Source organism: Onychostoma macrolepis, chromosome 07 (genome assembly GCF_012432095.1).
Source record: "Onychostoma macrolepis isolate SWU-2019 chromosome 07, ASM1243209v1, whole genome shotgun sequence".
Taxonomy (NCBI): Eukaryota; Metazoa; Chordata; class Actinopteri; order Cypriniformes; family Cyprinidae; genus Onychostoma; species Onychostoma macrolepis.
Window position 1 is genome coordinate 676,969 of NC_081161.1, and position 22,818 is coordinate 699,786.

The window sequence follows — 22,818 nt, forward strand, 5'->3', positions numbered from 1 at the left end:
TTAGCTGCTTTCCCACATCAGTTTGCAGCTAGAAAACTTTCCTCTGGCTGTTCTGAGTTGTTTTGTAGAGTTCATCTCCTGATTGCTGTTTGACTGTCAGAGGAATCGTATCTTGGTCAGAATCTTGTCTCACTTTTGACTGTTATCATGAGGTCTGGTCCACTTTGCAGTTTCATCAAGCTACACTACAGCACTCACACACACTATGACAGATTTCAGACCTGTTTGAAGGTCTGATCCACTGAACACCATTTTGTAAAAATGAGTGTTTGAAATCCATCAGAAATGAGCAACAGCCAATGAGACTGCGAGAACGTGAGAGCGGAGCCAGGCATTGGCCGTCTGAATGACATGCAAATGACTGACTACAGTTTGTTTTGTCTTTATCTGCTGTTTAAAGACAAATTTGCTGCGGTGACTGTTTTTGTCCCACAACTGTTTTTAAAGCCTTCATTCATTCATTCATTTGTTTGCTTGTTTGTTTATACTGGGATATATTAAATATGCTAGAGAAACAGTTTTTCATGCATGCATTTTGTTTGTTTAATGTTAGCACTGGAAAATAACAAAAATCAGTCTTGATTTTTGCTTTTCCAATGTTTGAAACTGTTGCAAACCTAATATATAATGTATGTAGAATAAAACAGCTCATACAATATTTAGTTTGAACTTCTGAGGTTATGAATCAACACTTTCTTAAGCGCTTCTTTCCACTGACAAAAATGAAGAAAATGCAGATGTTTGTTGTTCCAGAAGTGCTGCAGTGCTCTGACCTCAGATCAGTTCTGCTCTTACTGTCGTTCTGTAATTGAGATTCCAGAATTTCATCATCCAGAGCTGCATCCTCAGGCTTGTGTTCTCCTGTGGTCATAAACTGTAAACCAGCAGGATTTGATCAGATTTACACGTACAGTGTATGTACAGTATATTGAGCATGTGAGTGTAGATCTGATTCAGTCCTTCAGTGCAGTGATAATCTGCTGGAGCACAAAAGATACAGAGAGCAAAACAATATAAACAGACTTATACATTCGCATACTTTTAATGTCAAAAGTGTCTCAGCCTGCAAAGATGTGGCTGAGTTTAGTTTAGTGTGTGTGTGTGTGTGTGTGCTGGTTTGATGGATGTCAGTGAGCTGTTTGAGGCCAGTAGCTGAAAGTTTTGTTGACCAAAAATATGACTGGGATGTTAATTAAACAGAAAAAAAATGACATACTTGATTAATATTCTGCTGTAGCAAGCAACGCTACAAGAGAATTTTGATGTATTAGTACACACTTATATCACACACACACACACACACACACACTTCTCTCTCTCTTTCTCTCTCTCTCTCTCTCTCTCTCTCTCTCTCTGACAAACACACACACACACACACACAGGTTGGAGTCAGTGATTTTCTCCAGTGGCTCCAGTGTGTCCAGTCATTGATTAGACATGATCAATTATTAATCAAGATGCTTAAAGGAACTGCTTAGTTTCACACTTCCAAACGGAAATCAGTGTGGAGTCCCCATTATCCATCATGATAAATATGTATTAATATTATTAATACAAGTAATATTTTCCTACCTTTGGCCCAAAGTACTGGACTATAACTACCATAAACATCTAGGTTTACAGCACAATATACGGTTTGGTGACTTAGAAATATGAACTTTTGCTCATAAAAACTTGTAAAGTTTCAATAATAATCACTACTAAACCTAAGTGTAGCAATGCATATGCTTTTTATTTATTTATTTATTTTCTCTGATTCATGGACTTTTAGTTTGTTTCACTTAGTTTTCCTGTGTTTTGTTCCAGTTTACTTTGTTCCTGCAATTAGTGCTGCATTGATACCCCTTTCATTATTGCTTGACAAGCCATGGCAGAACACAATACTTGCCAATAATATGGATCTAGCATTTGTTCAAATCCTCCTCCTGTATCAAGAACCAGGTTTTTGATCTTCTTTGTGTCACCCATTACCCTGATGAGTCCCTTGGCATCTTCTACACGTGCACGTATGAAGGCCTGTCTGCCTGGGGATTAATAGGGATGTAACAATGGCAAAATCTCACGACACAATAATATCCCAATATGAAGTCCACAATACGATATTTATTGTGATTTATTAAAAAAAAAGAAAAAAAGACTAGTTAAGAATTGGAAAAAAATACTATTTTGTGCACTTTTAAAGTTAAATTATTCTAACTAATGCACTTTGAGAGTTCAAAATTAAGCGCTCCAACCCATGTTCTTAATTAAGAAAACCTAAGTCAGAAAAAAAGTCAGTGAATTGACTTGTAGCTGAACTTTAAAGGGGACTCAACCCTCTTTTCATTTGTGATATAATGTGTCAGTCTAAATTGCATTCACACTGGTGTTTTATGATACTATATGACCACAGAGAGTCAGGACCTCAGTTTAACGTCTCATCCGGACCCCGTCGTCCTCGCTGGTTCCATCCAGCACCACAGCTCCTCCTTCCCCGCTGGCTCTGTTGAGCTCCTCAGCTCCTCTTTGGGCTTCTCAGTCCACAGCTCAGCCCAGGTGCTCAGATTCCCCTGCTCCACCTCAGGCCTTCCAGCCCTGCATTCCACCTCAGTTTGTTAACCCTTCCTTTCCACCTTGGCTCCACACTCCCTTGTCTCCCTCATTGACCGTCATCCCACTGTATCTGCTGGGATCTCTGGTCCCTTCAGCTCAGCCTGGTGAGGTATCACCCTGGTTTTGTTATGGGCTGTGCTTCAACCCTCCACCCCTTTGGCTCCACCGGGCTCTACTGCACTCTTCTGAGCCCCTGGCTCTTCCTTGGTCCCACAAGCTTGCAGCTCCTCCATGGTTATCCCAACCTTCAGTGTCACCCTGGGTCTCCAGCTCCTCGATTCCACCTAGGTCTCCATTTCTCCATAGTTTCAAGTCAAATCAAGTGAGGTTTATTTATATAGCACTTTATAAAATACAGATTGTGTCAGCTATATAGTATTAAAAAGGAAAATAATGTGTCGATAATGCAAGAGGACAATATTAATCACTCAATTTTTCAGTTAAAGTTAGTTCATTATTGATTTAGTTTCGTTATCTACCTGTACATATTTTGTCCTCACTTCGTTCAGCTCCTTGTCTTGTGTTAACTTACCATTACGTTTGTTTCCCTGAATATTTTCTTTGTTGTTTTTGGTCTAATATTATTAAAAGTGCTGCAGTTAGATCCGTGATATACCATGACAAAATACCTACCAATAATATGGATCTGATTCAGTTTGTTTTGTAATAAATCACACATCACAAATAGTAATGATGTGGGTTTTGTTGTTGTTAAATAATAATAATACCGTATTGACCCGAATATAAGACAATGTTTTTTTTCTTGGAAATACATCTGAAAAAACGCGGTCGTCTTATATTCGGGGTCTAGACTTTGACATGTCAGTAATACACCCACAACAACAGGTGGCGCCAAAAACGCATAAAATGAGTGTGCCATTAAATATGTAATATAATGTGTGTTGTAAAGATCGCGAGTGAAAACAAAAGAAAAAGAAAAGCTTACAACGGCACAAGTCGTGACTGTCATGTTAGCCTGATGGGACCAAACTTCCTCTGTAAGTGATTTTAAAACATAAGACTGTACCCAGATTTGAAGACTACAATAAGATTTCACTTCTACTGTTAATACAATTTTGGTAGACTACTATGAGATGGATAGCCTAAGTGTTATATAATTCAGATGGGCTACCTGTTATTTTTATGGTATATCAAAAGTGTATATTTTTCAATGTCATTGTTAGTACATTTTACCAGTATTTACCATACTTTCAAAACAAAAATTAAAATAGGAAAGATATGCAATATGAGAATAATTTAAGAAAAACTGTGTTTTACAGATTTGGTTTTCAAAAAGCCTTTTTCGAAAAGGTACATCTGGAAAAAGGTGGGTCGTCTTATATTCGGGTCAATACGGTAATAATAAGAACTCATCGCATTTCTCTTTCAAAACATGTGCAATGTCACATTCCTAAATATTTTGGGTTTGAATGTGCAAAAATGACTAAAAAATGTCTGGGGGACTCTCATAATAGTGTTAATAGCTAGAGTGGAACGTAAATGGATTTGATAAGAGAAGGCATTTTAGAACAAAACTACAGAGTGAAAATAGCATTTAGAGAGAATTGTATTTTAAATTAAAATGTAAAATTGGCAATTAATTTGTTCTTATTTTTTAATAAAATAACTTTAAAAGTAAGGCTGTTTTGTCAAATACTGTGACTGAGTTGAGTGGTGTGTTAATTAGTAAATCATATGATGACTGAACACTTTTATCGTTGAGCCGCTCGCAGCCTCTGGCCCTTCACAAGTGAATAAGGACATTATTGAGTCTCTTTGGGCCATTTTTGCTTTTGAGGACAAGTTGTTATTTGAGTTGTTTTTAATGAGGTAATTTTTTTGCAATTTCATCCCCACAAGTACAGCTGGATCATAAACACACACGCACACACTCACGCACACACACACATACACACACACACACACATGTTCGTTTTTGTGAAAAGTGGGGACATTCCATAGGCGCAATGGTTTTTATACTGTACTTACTGTATGTGCTATTGACCTACACCTACCCCTTACAGGAGACTGTGCATTTCAACTTTTTTGAAAAAAACTTAATTCTGAGTGATTTATAAGCATTTTGAAAAGTGGGGACATGGGTCAATGTCCTGAGATGTCACCTTCACCTTGTAATACCTGACATACCTTTGTTATTATACAAATCTATGTCCTGACTTTTCACAAAAACGCGCACACACGCACACACACACACACGCGCGCACGCACACACACGCACGCACGCACGCACACACACGCACACACACACAAACACACGCACGCACACACACACGCACACACAGGTGAACGGAGCAGCAGAAGTGAGTCAGTGAATCACAGGCCTTTTCCTCCTACAGTCGTTTATTAACGCTGATAGTCTGACTTGAATTTCGAGCTGATTCTTTTTGCTTACGTGTTTTTCCAGCAGTTCTGTTAGGGGGAAATATAAGCTTTATGTTTACCTCGTCTCATTTGGATAATGTGTCATATAAATGCTAAGCTCATGGAGTTACGGCAGGATTTCGGCGTCTCTGCTGTATTAATGTTTGATCCATTTCTTACTGTGTTTATGAAGTTCTGCGCGATTTCAAACATGATGCAAATGAACACCAGCAGAATATTAGACTTGAAATTGTCTATTTATTCTCTCTCTCTCTCGTTATGTTTATTGTGGTTTGGAGTCGGTCCAGCAGCCATCTTGGCTCTATAGTGTTAAAGGCAGCTGGTTTAGTTAATGGTCCGCTGGTCAGGTTAAAGTGAAACATGTGCTGAGGGAATGCTCCTGTCACGTGCTAATTGAAACACAATCAGAGCAGACGTGTGTTTAAGCGGCTCTAGATGAGACACGACTCTAAACAGTGCTGAGCGTAACATGACTGCTATCAGATTATTGCTCTGAAGCAATACAGCGGCTTCAATAATCACATTACAGTTGCACTGAATACATAATAATAATAATAATTATTATTATTATTATTATTTTGTGATACAGAACAAAAGTAAAATTTCAATACTAATATTTATGTCTGAATTTATGCTTTTTAAAATGATAAATTATTGAGCAGTTTCAAATATGCGCTATAAGCAATATAACTGTGGAGCAGCATTTAGTGCGACGCGAGCCGCTCTGAGACGCTACAGACGTGACGTGTTTCACACACAGAGCTCAGATTAATTTGATAATTGCACTAATATTGCGTTCTCTCTAATCTCACATCTCCTTTCTACTCTACACAGTTTGATTTGTTTTTTTTTTGTTGTTTTTTTTTATTCCAAGTAGCCTATCTGTATCAGTTTGTGTAGCTCATGTGTTTCCCTAAAAAGTTACTTTCAGTGCAGGAATGGCTTTTACGTTTTCATTATAGTTATATTAGCAGAAGTATTTAAAGAATCCGGTAAATACATAATATATATATATTTTTTTTTAAAGCCAGATAAGATCATTGCTATTTGCACTCGATTCAATTGCAAATCAAATAAAACTGTCCAGACTTTGCAAAACTTTACGAAACCCATTGAACTTTAAATCATACTGATTTAATGCTAGATCAAAGATTAACATCCTTAATTATAAATACATTCATAAGAAATGTAAAGACTGATTGGATTACTGTTCAGGGAGATTAATAGGCTAATTAGATTAATAAGTGATTTTTAGAAAAGTTAATCAGTAACAGTATATAGGATAATTTCTATATTGTTCTGTATTGGTGATTTATTTATGGAATATTATAAAATAACTATTTAAGTTTGTATGACAGTTTGATATTAAGTGTTTTTTTCCCCTATAGAAGTCTAAAATGTATTGTTCCTCCATAACTTAATTTTAGTTATTTTGTTGAATGGTTGTCGATGAATGCTGGATGTGTGTGTGTGTGTGTGTGTGTTACACAGATCTTGTGTTTGTTTGATGTATTCCGTGTGAATATCCGGACGCGTGCTGGCGTTCGCTGCGGGTGTTTGTTTGGAGGTCACGGTTAAAATAATTCAGAAAGGAGCTTCACATGAAGGTGAGAATGAGAAATGAGGATTTTCTTCCGTTCTTTTGACCGTGTTTTTTAAGGGATAATCTGATTATGAAATCTTTGTTCTTGAGCTCCAGCGTCTCTGCGGATCCTTCAAACATGAGTGACATGAAGAGAAATATCACATTTATTTCCACGAGCACCTGAATGAATACATATTACCCTCTGTTTCACACACAGATTGAATCGGAGCATGATTTTTTTCACTGGCTAGTTTTGCCATCGTAACAGTTTGAGCTAACGGTAATGACCCTTAAAAGCCACCTGAACTCGACGTGAGCGTGTGTGACGGATTCTCTCTCAGGATGTCGTTACGGTGAAGCTGCTCTCTGGCCTTCTTACATAATGAGTCTGGAGTGACCTATTAAATATCAGTTCACACAAACACATCGACTCGCTCTCATTGTACTTCAGTCTCGTTTCCTCCTGCTGTCGTTCGACAGAAATGAACGGTGGCATCTCAAAATGAGACATGAATCGAGCTCAAAATGAATAGTTAGAGCAATGAAAGTCTCCCAGAGACTCTGACAAATATTAATGTTACTTGAGCAAATGCCGAGACAGAGAGAAAGATAAATGAGGTTTTGTAGGTTCAGGAGGGTTTGTGTTCTTACAGGCCGTGGTCATTATTCACAATATTCCCTTGTTTACTTGCTCATTTGCTGACATTTCTTTCTTTTTCTCCCTCCCTTCTCTCTTTATTTGCTTGCAGATGTGACCGAGAGTTTTCAGAAAGGTAAGACACGCGCTTTCTCTTACATTCGTTCTGATGCGTGAATAACATCAGTGTTAAACACTATACACAGTCGAGTTCTGTGCAGAAGTGACACTTATCAGTGGCAAAATGTGATTTATTTTTTTTATTTTTTATTTTTTGGTGTTATTTCCAAATGGTGCTGCTCAAGACTATACCTTTAAAAATGTGGAGTGTTTAAAAACACACACCTGTTATGATCAGGTCAAAAATGACCCGTATATACTTCAATGTAAATTCAGAAAATTCACAGCGTCTTCCTATTGATTGCGTGAATGAAAACTAGTATATGCTCATCTAGATGTTTTCACAATAGTCTTACGCCTATGTGGAAGAATTTTGGCTGGCTATATCAACACCTATGTGTCAGTGGTGGTACTGCATTTCTATTAATAGAAATGTATAATGTTATAACAGATAGAAAACGGAAACTGAGAATACTGAGAACTGAATCAAGACTATTTCCAAATAATATTCTGTCAACAACAAAAAAATCTAATCATTTATCAATTATTTGGTATAGGGTACAATGGGGTAAAAGGCACCTTTGATATTATTTTCTTGTAAACCACTAGATGGCACAAAAACGTGGCGTAGCACTTTCCAAAACATCCGCTTTTCAAGGTGCACATGTATATTTGTCTGATCCTTGACGTGATCGCACGCAGCAGCGCGAAGTTGATTCTGTGCTTACTTGATCTAATATTTTATGTTTTTTTTAAATGTTGTAGATTTAAGTAGCAAATGAGAATCGCTGAAATTAATGTATAGATTTTGAGACAAAGGTGGTCTTCATGATAATTAAAGCAACAGTTTTTAAATAACGAAAGAATATGTAAAAGTATGGTATTTGGGGTAAAAAGTGCTCCTGCTGTTGGGGCTAAAGGCGCACAGTAATTAACATGATAATTAATAGATCGCTGACTTTTCCTTTTGTTAACATGACATGGTTAGATTCAGATGGTAAATATCATATATTATGTTTGGTGTCCATATTAGAGAAAATCACCATGTTTAGAATAAAACCATCATATTAAAAATCATGATATTAATCATATCATATAATGAAATATCATTTGTTGTTACTACTGTAAATATATATTCAATTATTATTGGATCTCCTTCAATGCTTTCAGAATCTTTACTTATTAAAATGATTTTGTTTCTGTATTTTAAAATAATTTTTTTATATTAACATATTTTAATGACTATATTGAACGAAAATTAATTATTTTGTTTTTCAAAATGAGCAGAAAATAGTACAATCAAGTGATTGTTTTGAACAAGTATTAACTTAGACATTATTTAAAAAAATGGAAACATTGCTGAAATACACATCGGGCCCTGCCCAGAAGGCAGCCCCTGTCAAACACCAACACCAAAATTGTTAGCACAATTGAACACCAGCAGCCTGTTCCCGAAAACCATCTGCAGAGTCAGACCACGTTCCTGAACCAGCTCACATCCCAGACATAGAAGAACTGAAGATCGAACACAGAAACTGCACACACAAGGCACAAACTACTGTCCAAGGGCCTCAGTCATCAGCAGGCACTGCCTGGGCACAGGCACAGGCCAAAGGGCCAGGCACATACATACAGTACAACAGACCAATAGTCAGAAACCCACATTAAAATTATCATAAATAAAGAAGAATAAACAAAATACAGACGAACAGTTTAACCAAATAAAGAAGTCTGCTGGAGGCAACAATTGTTAAACCAGACCAACATCTGGCCAAAGAAACAGGTCCAACATATTTTCAACCACCGGTTACACCATCAACGTTAGATCGCCCGACCAACACGAACGCGCTTCACGTTTACGTGTCCGTAGGTCGCACACAGGTGCGCGATCGCCCGGCAACCGCCGCAGCCTGCTGGCACGGCTTACAGCACATCACAAAGTTCGTACTACAGGTGGAGACCGACCACCGAACGGTCATCTACCACCAGGCATCAGCAGGCAACAACCACGGTCATACGGTGTTTATACTTAAAACGTCCAAGCTTAAAATTAGAAAGCCTGCAAACAACCTTCCGTATTCAAGAAATGAGCCTCAACAAGGCACAAACAGCAGAACTATTAAAAATATCAAAGAAAACACCATTCAAACACCACGCCATACAGGCCCAGTCAGCACTATCCACCAGTCTGCCAGCACCGTACTTTTCATGTTCATACTTTTCAGTTGGCCAAGATTTCTAAAAATCCTTTCTTTGTATTGGTCTTAGTAATATTCTAATTTTCTGAGATACTGAATTTGGGATTTTCCTTAGTTGTCAGTTATAATCATCAAAATGAAAAGAAATAAACATTTGAAATATATCAGTCTGTGTGTAATGAATGAATATAATATACAAGTTTCACTTTTTAATGGAATTAGTGAAATAAATCAACTTTTGATGATATTCTAATTATATGACCAGCACCTGTATGATACAGTAGGCTTTATAGAGAGCTGGCGTTCAGAGATGCTCGTGTTTGCCATTGTGTTTGGCACATTGCTTCTGTCCAGTGATTAGACTGACTCTCAAATTCTAATTATTGAACAAGACAGAAAACAGAAGTAAATAAAATCAGAGAGTAGATGTGTGTCGATCGTGCGAGATGCAGAAAGAAGCTGCTGTTTCTGACAGATTCAGTTCAGTTCACATGTTGTGTGTCATGTGCTTGTAAAGCAAGAGTTCTAATTTCCAGCCTCCTGAAGAGACATTTAAATGAAGTCCTGCAGCGATCGGTCATTATTCATGCTGCTGTTTAAAGTGCAGAAGGTACGAACCATGATAACACTGCTGTAAATCTGCTGAGCCGGATAACACACACACACACACACACACACACACACACACAGAGCTCTTGGTGGTAAATGCACAGACCTGCTAATATCAAGACCTTAGTTCCTAGTGAATGAGATTTTATTCAAAAGAGAGAGAAAAATAAAAGAGTAGACCGAGAGGAGAGTAACAGTGACCGATGGTGACAGTCTGTGCTGCAAACAACTCAGTAAACTGAGCAGTTTTTGTCACAGCAGAAACCACACGTTCCTCTGTAGTCGTGAACACTGTCAAACACGATACACGTTAGAGATCTGAACTCACACAGCCAATCGCTGAACAGATCTCACCAGATTCTCCTTCTGAAACTGTGTTCTTTATTAACATAGACACTAGTCTCTTCTGCTGACCAAGGCTGCATGCATTTGACCACAAATTAAGAAAAAAAAAAAAAACAGTTATATTGTGAAATATTTGATTGCGGGAACCGTGATACATTGTATTATTCATTATTCACAGATGAATAGAAAGTTCAAAAGAATGGCATTTATTTGAAATGGAAAACTTTAGTGACATTATAAATGTCTGTACTGTGACTTTTTAACAATTTAATGTGTCCTTGATGGATTATCATCAAAAAATATTTTGAAGGCTGGTATACACTTCAATTATTTTGTGATGATGTAGCATCAGACGCTGATCCTCACAGAAAACACTCAGTAATCACATCCACAAGCGAAGGTGAATTCTGTTCAGAAGCAGATGAGAATGCATTAAGGCGTATCTGTGGTGTTTGTGACAGCACAGTTAAAAAAAAAAAAAATGATGTTAAAATCTTCCTTATACAGAATATTTCCAGTTGTTTTGATTTCCTTAGGGGGGATTCAGGCTTTAATAGAGGGTCAGTAATTTGCACCCTGGTTCAGCTCCTCTCGCTGCAGCAGGAAGCGCTAATTAGAAAACATTCCTGTCAAACGAATGCATAAATGTGCACAAAAACAAAAGCTTGGCATTCTCTGCATTATAAATGTGTAGGGTAATTTTCCATAATAAATAATCAAAACGGCTGCGACCAAAGTGCCCCGGCGGCAGGAGAAGCTGGGCTGTAATTGAAAGGGCATTTAAGGCAAGAGCTCATCGCCACAGATTCCCGCGACGACGGGAAAGAATCGCGAGCGTCTGCAGTGATTTAATCAGCATGTTGAGAACAGGTTATTTAGTCGCTCCTGAGAGCGTGAATTATGATTCTATTAGCATAATCTGCTGTGTAAATGAGAACGAGTCAGTCATTAAGAGTTTGTTTCTTACTGATCAGACGCGGTAATTCCTCGTGCGGCGAGGAAGAGTCGATCTTAATGAGAAACGAGGACGCGCTCACACACTCAGACAGGTGCACAAAGACACACTCGCATCACGGCTTACAGAGACTGATTAGCCTGTAATGAATTTAAAAAAGCACACAAACAAACATTGTGCTGCTCTGTATAATGAAATTATGCTTCTGTCACTCTGAACACACGGACGCTTTAACAGCGACACAAACCATGTGAACCAGAGTGAAGATTAAATAGATAATATTTAACAGAACTGAATGGGTGGGGTTGTGTGATTGAGTACGTAGGTGAAAATGGTTACGTCAATGGGTGGAGCTGGAGGAAACGTGGGTGGGGCAGTGTGATTTAATGCTTGAGTGGAGCTCAGTGGTTGAGTAAGTGAAAAGGACAGTGGATGAGCGAGTGGGTGGAGACAAATAAACATGGATGGAGGCAGTATATTGTTTAATGAGTTGGAGGAGCTATGTGTTTACATGGGTGTAGTAAATGAGTGAGTGGAGTCCATGAAAAGTGGGCGGAGTAAGTGTGTGAGAATGATTGGGTGGAGGTGATGGAAAAGTAGGTGGATCAATGCTGTTTAATAAAGTAAGTAGGTAAAAGTACAAGTTAACGGGTGGAGTCGAGGGAAAAGTGGGTGAAGTAGTGTGATTTAATGCATGAGTGGAGCTCTGTGGTTGAGCAAGTGAAAAGGGCAGGGACACTACAAAGTAATTACTAAAAATAAATAGTACAGTAGAATGTTATGATTGATAAAATGCCAAATCAAAAAGGTAAGTTTTCAACATGGATTTAAAAACAGATAGTGAAGGTGCATATCTAATACAGAGAGGCAGAGCATTCCACAATCTAAGGGCATCTACTGAGAAAGCGCGGTCACCCCCGCATTTCAGTTTCGACTTTGGGATGCTTAATAATCTCTGGTTGGACGACCAGACTCAGTAAATCTGAAAGATAAGCAGGAGCCTAACCATTTAATCATTTAAACTCTAAGAGAAGAATTGTAAAATTAACTCTATAGTGCACAGGCAACCAGTGCAGAGAACGTAAAATCGGCGTAATTTGATCCCGTTCTTTGATACTCATTAAAAGCCTTGCAGCTGCAATTTTCAACTATCTGCAAGCGGGATAGGGCTGACTGACTAGTGCCAAAATACAGCGAGTTACAGTAGTCCAGTGTAGATGTAATAAAAGCATGTTGATAGAGAAGTAGGCAGAGCAGTGTTCTTTAATGAGTGGGTGGAGCTGCGTGGTTTAATGAGGGGGTGGTAGATGAAGTGGGTGGAGCTGCGTGGTTTAATAAGTGGGTGGTAGATGACGTGTGCGGGCTGTGGCGTTTAATGAGTGGGTGGTTGATGAAGTGGGCGGAGCTGCTGGGTTTAATGAGTGGGTGGTAGTTGAAGTGGGCGGAGCTGCTGGGTTTAATGAGTGGGTGGTAGATAAAGTGTGCGGGCTGCTGGGTTTAATGAGTGGGTGGTTGATGAAGTGGGCGGAGCTGCTGGGTTTAATGAGTGGGTGGTAGATGAAGTGGGCGGAGCTGCTGGGTTTAATGAGTGGGTGGTAGATGAAGTGGGCGGAGCTGCTGGGTTTAATGAGTGGGTGGTAGATGAAGTGGGCGGAGCTGCTGGGTTTAATGAGTGGGTGGTAGATGAAGTGTGCGGAGCTGCATGGTTTAATGAGTGGGTGGTAGATGACGTGTGCGGGCTGTGGCGTTTAATGAGTGGGTGGTTGATGAAGTGGGCGGAGCTGCTGGGTTTAATGAGGGAGTGGTTGATGAAGTGGGCGGAGCTGCTGGGTTTAATGAGTGGGTGGTAGTTGAAGTGAGCGGAGCTGCTGGATTTAATGAGTGGGTGGTAGATAAAATGTGCGGGCTGCTGGGTTTAATGAGGGGGTGGTTGATGAAGTGGGCGGAGCTGCTGGGTTTAATGAGTGGGTGGTAGATGAAGTGGGCGGAGCTGCTGGATTTAATGAGTGGGTGGTAGATAAAGTGTGCGGGCTGCTGGGTTTAATGAGTGGGTGGTAGATGAAGTGGGCGGAGCTGCGTGGTTTAATGAGTGGGTGGTTGATGAAGTGGGCGGAGCTACTGGGTTTAATGAGTGGGTGGTAGATGAAGTGTGCGGGCTGCGGCGTTTAAGGAGTGGGTGGTTGATAAAGTGGGCGGAGCTGCTGGGTTTAATGAGTGGGTGGTAGATGACGTGTGCGGGCTGTGGCGTTTAATGAGTGTGTGGTTGATGAAGTGGGCGGAGCTGCTGGGTTTAATGAGGGGGTGGTTGATGAAGTGGGCGCAGCTGCTGGGTTTAATGAGTGGGTGGTAGATGAAGTGGCGGAGCTGCTGGATTTAATGAGTGGGTGGAGCTGCTGGGTTTAATGAGTGGTGGTAGATGAAGTGGGCGGAGCTGCTGGGTTTAATGAGTGGGTGGTAGATGAAGTGGGCGGAGCTGCTGGATTTAATGAGTGGGTGGTAGATGAAGTGGGCGCAGCTGCTGGGTTTAATGAGTGGGTGGTAGATGAAGTGTGCGGGCTGTGGCGTTTAATGAGTGGGTGGTTGATGAAGTGGGCGGAGCTGCTGGGTTTAATGAGGAGTGGTTGATGAAGTGGCGGAGCTGCTGGGTTTAATGAGTGGGTGGAGCTGCGTGGTTTAATGAGTGGGTGGTTGATAAAGTGGGCGGAGCTGCTGGATTTAATGAGTGGGTGGTAGATAAAGTGTGCGGGCTGCTGGGTTTAATGAGTGTGTGGTTGATGAAGTGGGCGGAGCTGCTGGGTTTAATGAGTGGTGGTAGATGAAGTGGGCGGAGCTGCTGGGTTTAATGAGTGGGTGGTAGATGAAGTGGGCGGAGCTGCTGGATTTAATGAGTGGGTGGTAGATGAAGTGGGCGGGCTGCTGGGTTTAATGAGTGGGTGGTTGATGAAGTGGGCAGAGCTACTGGGTTTAATGAGTGGGTGGTAGATGATGTGTGCGGGCTGTGGCGTTTAATGAGTGGGTGGTAGATGAAGTGCGCAGCTGCTGGGTTTAATGAGTGGGTGGTAGATGAAGTGTGCGGGCTGTGGCGTTTAATGAGTGGGTGGTTGATGAAGTGGGCGGAGCTGCTGGGTTTAATGAGGGGTGGTAGATGAAGTGGCGGAGCTGCTGGTTTAATGAGTGGGTGGTTGATGAAGTGGGCGGAGCTGCTGGTTTAATGAGTGGGTGGTTGATAAAGTGGGCGGAGCTGCTGGATTTAATGAGTGGGTGGTAGATAAAGTGTGCGGGCTGCTGGGTTTAATGAGTGTGTGGTTGATGAAGTGGGCGGAGCTGCTGGGTTTAATGAGTGGTGGTAGATGAAGTGGGCGGAGCTGCTGGGTTTAATGAGTGGGTGGTAGATGAAGTGGGCGGAGCTGCTGGATTTAATGAGTGGGTGGTAGATGAAGTGGGCGGGCTGCTGGGTTTAATGAGTGGGTGGTTGATGAAGTGGGCGGAGCTACTGGGTTTAATGAGTGGGTGGTAGATGATGTGTGCGGGCTGTGGCGTTTAATGAGTGGGTGGTAGATGAAGTGGCGGAGCTGCTGGGTTTAATGAGTGGGTGGTAGATGATGTGTGCGGGCTGTGGCGTTTAATGAGTGTGTGGTTGATGAAGTGGGCGGAGCTGCTGGGTTTAATGAGGGGGTGGTTGATGAAGTGGGCGGAGCTGCTGGGTTTAATGAGTGGGTGGTAGTTGAAGTGGGCGGAGCTGCTGGGTTTAATGAGTGGGTGGTAGTTGAAGTGGGCGGAGCTGCTGGGTTTAATGAGTGGGTGGTAGATGAAGTGGGCGGAGCTGCTGGGTTTAATGAGTGGGTGGTAGATGAAGTGGGCGGAGCTGCTGGGTTTAATGAGCGGGTGGTAGATGAAGTGGGCGGAGCTGCGTAGTTTAATGAGTGGGTGGAGCTGTGTGATTGAGTAAGCAGGTGGAAATGAGTGGGTGGTAGATGACCTTGAGCAACGCACCGTATCCCCAACTGCTGCCTGGGTGCAAAATAAATGGCTGCCCACTGCTCCGGGTGTGTGTTCACTGCTGTGTGTGTGCACTTCGGATGGGTTAAATGCAGAGCACAAATTCCAAGTATGGGTAACCATACTTGGCCACATGTCACGTCACTTTATGACTGAGTGAGTGGGTTATTCAGAATAATTGGCAGAGCTGTTTTGTGAATGAGCAGCTGAGGACAGACAGACTGTAACTGTATGACAGAGAGTGCTGTAAATCACAGTCTGATTGACGTTCCTGCAAAGGTCATTCCCACAACACACCGCGGAAGAGAAATGACAGATGAAGCTGTATGTGGGACTTGAAGATGATATCTGGAGGAAGTACTTACAGATCACAAAAGATGTGAAAGGTCCTAAAGTGGATGAATATGAGTGAATATGATGATATGATGCAGCGCCAAAAATATACAGATCAAAGGAGATAATTCAAGCACAATTACATTTATGTATTGTGCAGATGCTATTTTCCTTGCATCGGACTCAAGACCGCGGTGTTGTTGGCTCTCCCAGCTAACAGCGAACGTTCTCACAACCTTCACTAACATTTTTATCAACAAGTTATTTAAACATTGGGACAAAACATTCATAAAGTAATGTTTATGGAACATTCTTATACCATTATTAACATCTATATACGTTCTCATAATGGATAGAGAAAACATTCTTAGAACAACAATCTCTGAACATCCTCAAGATGTTATTTTTCTCGATATGTTATATGAGAAAATGTTTTTGAACATCCTTATGATATTTATACTTGAGTGTTCTCAATGCTGAGAAAACATTGTTAGAATATTAATAATAAACATTCAAATAATGTTATACTTTGGGTGAAAATAAAGTTAGTAGACTTTTGTAAGAAACATTTTAGTAGCCTTTAAATATCATTCTAGTTATGTTAGAAAACTGGATATTTTATTGTTCTTACAATATATTAAAAACAAAACAAACAAAACAACATATTCAAGTATATTTTGTAAGAAATGTTTTAGCAACCTTCAAATAATGTTGCAATTGGGACAATAAAGCTTGACATTTGAACATTTTAGAAAAATTAAAAAAGGAAAAAATTATATATATACATTGTTTTTATAACCAAATATTGTGACTTGGGATTCTGTTCCATGATTCTCTTTCTGCTCTTGATTGTATGAGTAACATGACATGACTCATAAATGGCATCAATGATGGAGGAGAAACTAGAGCAACACTTTTTAAAGTAAAAGCAAAGCAAACGTCTGTGCTGCGAGGAAGCCGAGAGTGAGAAAGATGAGATGATGGATGGTTGGAGTGCCGTGATTTCTGAAGGCTGGATGGCTTTAATTTGATCTGTATAAATGTGTGCGCCGCTGCTGTCTGTGCTTTAGCAGGTCATACATTGTCTCTCTAAACAAGACGACAGTCTGTTGGGGGAAATGTTAATTGCACAGTGAATGATGAATGGATGTAAATTAGTGAGAGCTTCACGCTGCGTCACGGTGAGCAGTTCGGATCAGGATCAGGATGATACGCGGCACACACTGGAGAAACACTATACTGTATTCTCTGTGTGTGTATAGATACGATATATATATAGATAGATAGTTTCCTTAAACACCAAAACACAATTAATGACTAACATTAATAACAAACAAGCAAGCAAATAAACAGACAATACGTAAATACACACATGAATGAATGTTAAATTGACTGACAGCAGGCAAATACGACAACATTTAGGTACATAATAATTTTCACAATATTTCACAAAAAATGTATTGACTGATTTTTTTTTTTTTTAATTGAATAAAATTAAATAATTAAAAAAGTGTATTTGTGTGTCATTATCTCTGCACGGTAATAAGCTACAGGATTCAGATATATTGGGAACTAAACTAAAGTAAAAATCACATTAAAAACTGGAGCGAATCACATTAACAGAACGCATTATGAGTAAGACCGTAACGGAGATGCTCACAGGACCTGCTGGAGACATCAGCTACAACAGCAACTACTTACTTAGTGAAAATGAGTAACACTGGCACAGAACTGAGTTAGGAGAAACTGAGGAATCAGCACATACTATTGTAAACTTTCAAATCATTCACTTAGTTCATGATGATCAGGAAAGGAAAGAAGCTACAAAACCAACAAGACAATATTAAACTAAAAGCAACAAATGAAGAGACGTCAGCAGCGTTATAACCATCACTGAACTTCAGAACAAGTCAGTCTGGAGCTCTAAACTCTTACTGAAAGATCAGGAATAACTGACATTTCTCTCGGTTTGCTGAATGATGAAGTTGCGCGTGATTTGGAACAGACGCCTACAATGACTTCACATGCTCCTACGTAGGCAGCGCACTAGGTTTTGGAACGAAGCGCATATGCATTTATTATCCTGGAGAGGGTGATGTTGATTTAAAAGCATTTACTGAGTAAACAGTGTCATTTTTGAGGAACTAGGTCTCTCTCTCCGGCTCATTAGCTGTGTTTCACCGGCAGCTTTTCTGCGAGTCGAACGCCGTCCGAGGCCCAGAACGGGAATCGATCTGTGTCGCTTTGTGAGGCGCTTTTGCTAATGATCTCTGCCTGCCATTCTGGCATTGGTAAAAAATGTTTTACTGCTGGAACGTTAACAAATAATGACGCCAGCAAACTACAATGAGGTCAGAGATGGCGGGCGTCGTCATGGTAACAGCGAGAGATGACAGATTGACACATCATCTGTCAGAAACAGATCTGCTGCATGCAGGAAAAGACTGGAAAACCAGCTCAAACGAGCATCGATCAGAGGCAATGTTTAATTCAGCTCCAGAACTGATCTTCAGCACTAACATTGATTTGTTTTTACAGGTGATTGAATGCAATAATTAATTATGCAGACACGTGCATGTGTGTGTGGGGGTTTACAATGCAAAACTTTAGAGACAATTCCACTCCACACAGACTTTTTTTTTTCCTTCTTTTTAAGTACACCTAGAAATAATAAAAAAAAAAAAATGAAAAAATAAAAAAATTCAATATGTTTGCATCAACTACATTTTCAGAAAGGACGTACTTTGTGCTCAAAATGAGTTTAAAATTTGCTTTGAAACAATTTATAATGTAAAGGCGCTAAAATAAAACTTGTAATTACTGTATACAGTGCATACATTTCGTAGAAATGTAAATAATAAATATAATTAGAAAAATATTTAATGCAGCTTTATTTATCATATCTGTTATTTTGTATTAATTCTGTAATATATTTTCTTAAAGTCATTTTTTTTTTTTTTGGAATATAATACTGTTTTTACCCATTTGTTACTTGCAATGATTACTAAATTTAAATTTGCCAAATTATAAAAAATAAAATAATAAATACTGTTAGGGCACATATATCAATATTAGCAAATATATAATAATAATAATAATAGTAGGCTATGTATGCATGTATGTATGTATGATATACATGCAATCAGAAATCTGTTGTCCACAATTTTTAACACACAGATAATAAGTGAGAGTAATAAGGCCACTGAACTAGGAAATGTCCCGGTTTCTCTATCAGAAATCAGCTCGCTTTAGTTCAGGAGTCCAGATACTGATGGGTCCGTGTTCGTTAGGAGCCGTTAATGAGTTTCCACCGGCTGAGCTGCTTCAGTCACAGTGAGTGTCGTCGTTCCGTGCGTTCACGTGTGTGCGAGATCATTAAACACCGCGAGAACATGAGAATCGTGTCGTCCACCTTCCGCCACGAGCCAGCGAGCAAGTTGTGTTGAGTTCTGATGAAGTTTTGGCTCGCTAACATGTCGGGCCCTGGCGAGAATGCAGAGGGTTTAAAATTAGAACATTCTCTCACGATCTCGCTCCAAACGTGTGATGAACATTCATTTACAGCCTTTCACTGTTTTTATTCGCCAAGATCCTGCATCTTCTCACGTCTGCGTGTGTGTGTGCTTCTCACGTCTTACTCCCCTGATGCCATGGCAAACAAAAAAAAGACGATGAAAAGAAAGTTGAGCCGAGAAGAGTTTATAAAACCTGTGAGTTTGTGAGAGAGAGAATGATGATGATGTATTTCGTGTAAAGGTTTTGATTTTCCGCAGCAAGGCAAAGTTTTACTCTGAGAATGTTGAACCCATGAGATCATCAGTGTGTTTTATTCATGTTCACACAGAAGACTGTGTGTGCTTGACTTTATAAAGCATTAGTGTTGCTCATGCATTCAGACGGCAATTAATTCACCACCAGGTGAAGAGGCCGATCGAGGAATACTGAAGAATCACACTTTTTTGTACTTTCACATGCGTACCTTTTCTACCCTTGAGGTTACATGAAAGAAGTTTCTTCTGCTCACCAAGGCTGCATTTATCTGATCACAAATAAAGTAGTAAAATATAGCTGCTATCAACAATACAGGGCCAAAGCGCCAAAAGTGCAGCAAGCACGGAAAATACAGCATGTACAGCAGGCATAACAACCACAATTTTTGCACCACTTCTGGCTGCAGTACCTCATGTGGTCCGGGCAAGCGCAGGATTCGAACCCATGACCTGATAGGTTTGGGGCCTGTGGCTTAGCATGTCACGTCACTCAGTTGGCCCACATTCATCGGGCTGCTGAGGAGAGATTTCAGTGTGAGAGTTAGGGTTAGGTTAACTTAACGGTTAATGTATCTCACAGTTAACCTGATATCTGAAGAGCCACATAGAAAATACAGCAACTGGTTAGAGCAAGCTAAGCTAATTATCATAAGATAAATTTGGTGAGGTATTCCGCATGAATGATAGAAAATATCAAACATCTGTTCAGTCATTTCTGTGTGGCTCGGTCCAAAGATAATCCCAGCCAATTTTTGGACAAATTTTGAAGGAGTTTTTAATTTACTGTAAAATGGCAGAAAAACTAAATGACGGAAAATTAAAAATTATATTTCATCAGAATTGGCATAAGCCAAGAAATGTATTGACAAAGAAAAAAAAATAAAATGTGACAATGTTTTCAAAATTGTTTAAGCAAAAATCATAATATCTCTGGAACACTAGGTGTTTCTCAGGTACCTCTGGGACATGCTATCGATGATCCCTACCAATTTCTGTGCCGATATGTCAAATTATTCAAAATATATGGCAATTTATTACCAATTTCAAAATGGTGGACATGCGGTTTATCTGATCCTGACAAAATCTACATCCACATATTTGGCATGACACAAGGAAACCATAAACACCACAATTTTCTGACAAAATGATCAAACGTTATAGGCAGACATGTCCACATTTGGTATATCATGACCCGTAGGTGGTGCTGTTCCCAACTTTGGCGTGTATCTTCAAATCATGGTGCTGATGAAGTGGACCAGACTTCAAGTATTTCCCTGGGGTGCGTTTCCCAAAAGCAAATATGGATGCAAGTTCCGTCATTACCAATAGAGTTCAATGGAACTGGCGACCATAGTTAGCTAACAATGCTTTTGGGAAATGCACCCCAGATACAGCCGCTGAACCACTTTTGGGTTGACAATATTAAGTTTGCAACACCATAACTTTTGAACAAAGATGGATATGGAAATTCTGGTCTTTGATTATGTGCAGCTCGGTCCAAAGATCATCTGAGCCAATTTTCCTAAGAATTGGGCATATTTTGAAGGAAGAGTAGTGAAAAAAAATAATATTGTACTTTTCAAAATTGCCATTACTGTAATGGGGGAGTTTTAATGTGAGATTACGGTTCCTAGGGCTTCCATTGACTCCCATTGGGGATGACGAAGAATAATAATATTTTTTTTTTTTTTAAAAACAGCCCACCCTCACAAAATGTGAAACACCACAACTTTTTTCAACACTGATTAAATGTTTATTGAGCAGCAAATCAGCATATTCAATAAATTACATTTTTAACATGTATTCACATAGAAAACAGCTATTTTAGATCGTAATAATATTTGTTAGGATAATATCAGTTGCAATTTTTCATATAATTGAATTATAGGTTTGGGGTATGAACTTTGGGGCTTTTGGACACTAAATGAAAAGCCTGGCATGTGTTATTCTTATCTTTTACAATGCACTAGTGACCCAGAACTGGTGTGAGTGTGTGTGTGTGTGTCTTGTACATCACATTTTAGCTTCAGAAGTGATCTCTCTCTCTGTCTGTCTGTCTGTCTGTCTCTCTCATCTAACATCTGCCAGACAATTACTGTTTGATTTCAGTTCTCTTGTTCAATTAAACCAATTAGACATCTGTGAGGACAGCGTTTGCAAAATATTAGGCTGTTTATTAAACAAAATTAACACGCTGGAAACAGTTTGCTGTCTGATATCAGATCACTGAATTCATCCTTGTTTTCTTTCTTTCCATCCACCCATCCGATCGGTCTTCGTGTGTCTTGCTGTGTGATGGAGGGTTTGCAGAGCTGCATGGTCTCCCCTGTGGCTGTATGTGTCTGTGTTTGTGTCAGAAGTGAAGGTTTCTGCAGCGATGGAGCAGAATGATCTTGTGATTGACACATCTAGTGTGTGATTAGCAGAAAACCGGCTCCACAGAACATAAGAAAGCTCTTAAAGAGTGTTTGTGCTCACCTTCTGCCGTCTGCCGTCCTCCTGGCCTTGGATACATCACAGAAACCTCACTCAACTGATGGTTTACACAGACAAACCACAAATACAACAAAATCAATCTAAAACAAATAAAATAAACTATTCTCTGAAAACTCATTATACCAGCTATATTGGTCAACAAACTACAAGTACATTATGGGATCAGTGGAGATGGACAGAGCCGGCTCTGGTATGATCGTGTTGGTTTAGATGCGTCCGAAGGTGATTTATGGTCCGATCCACTCTTGTTTCTCCACTGCTTCAAGAGGCGCAACATCGCGTTCTTTCCTGGAACGGCACGTTTCTCTGTGGATTTACTGGATAATGCAGGGACTTTTAGGGACTTTCAAAGGGCTACGCTGGAGGATTTTTGCAGCAGTTGTGAAAAAAGAGAGGATAATTTAGATAAATCTCGACTCTTACAGCTCATAGCAGGAACATAATGATCCTGAAAAATCCTACGGCAGAAATATGTTCACCATATACTGCAAAATATTATAATACAGATATTATGGGTTCAAAATGATGTACTTTTAGTGTAAATTATACAATCTATATGCCTACACTAAAGTTTTAGAAGTAAAAGTAAAAGATATGAACCGGCCTATAGAAAAATGAACCACCACAACAGCGTATTATTTAGTGATTATAGTTCATTTTAAAAGATAGTTCACCCAAAGATGGAAATCTGCTGAAAATATCCTCATCCTCAGGTCATCCGAGATCAGGATGAGTGTGTTTCTTCATCAGGTTTGTAGAAATGTGTCTCTGCATCA

At 39.7% G+C, this 22,818-nt stretch overlaps 1 protein-coding gene across 40 annotated transcripts in view; it reads left to right on the forward strand.

The window, feature by feature from the left end:
* LOC131543457 (receptor-type tyrosine-protein phosphatase delta) overlaps positions 1-22,818 on the forward strand; it is a 336,697-nt gene that overhangs the window by 60,820 nt on the left and 253,059 nt on the right. For all 40 annotated transcript variants that reach the window (XM_058780793.1, XM_058780808.1, XM_058780795.1 and 37 more), the window contains exon 3: positions 7,330-7,353. The gene's annotated coding sequence lies outside the window, so the exon portion shown is untranslated. The remainder of the gene's footprint in view (positions 1-7,329; positions 7,354-22,818) is intronic.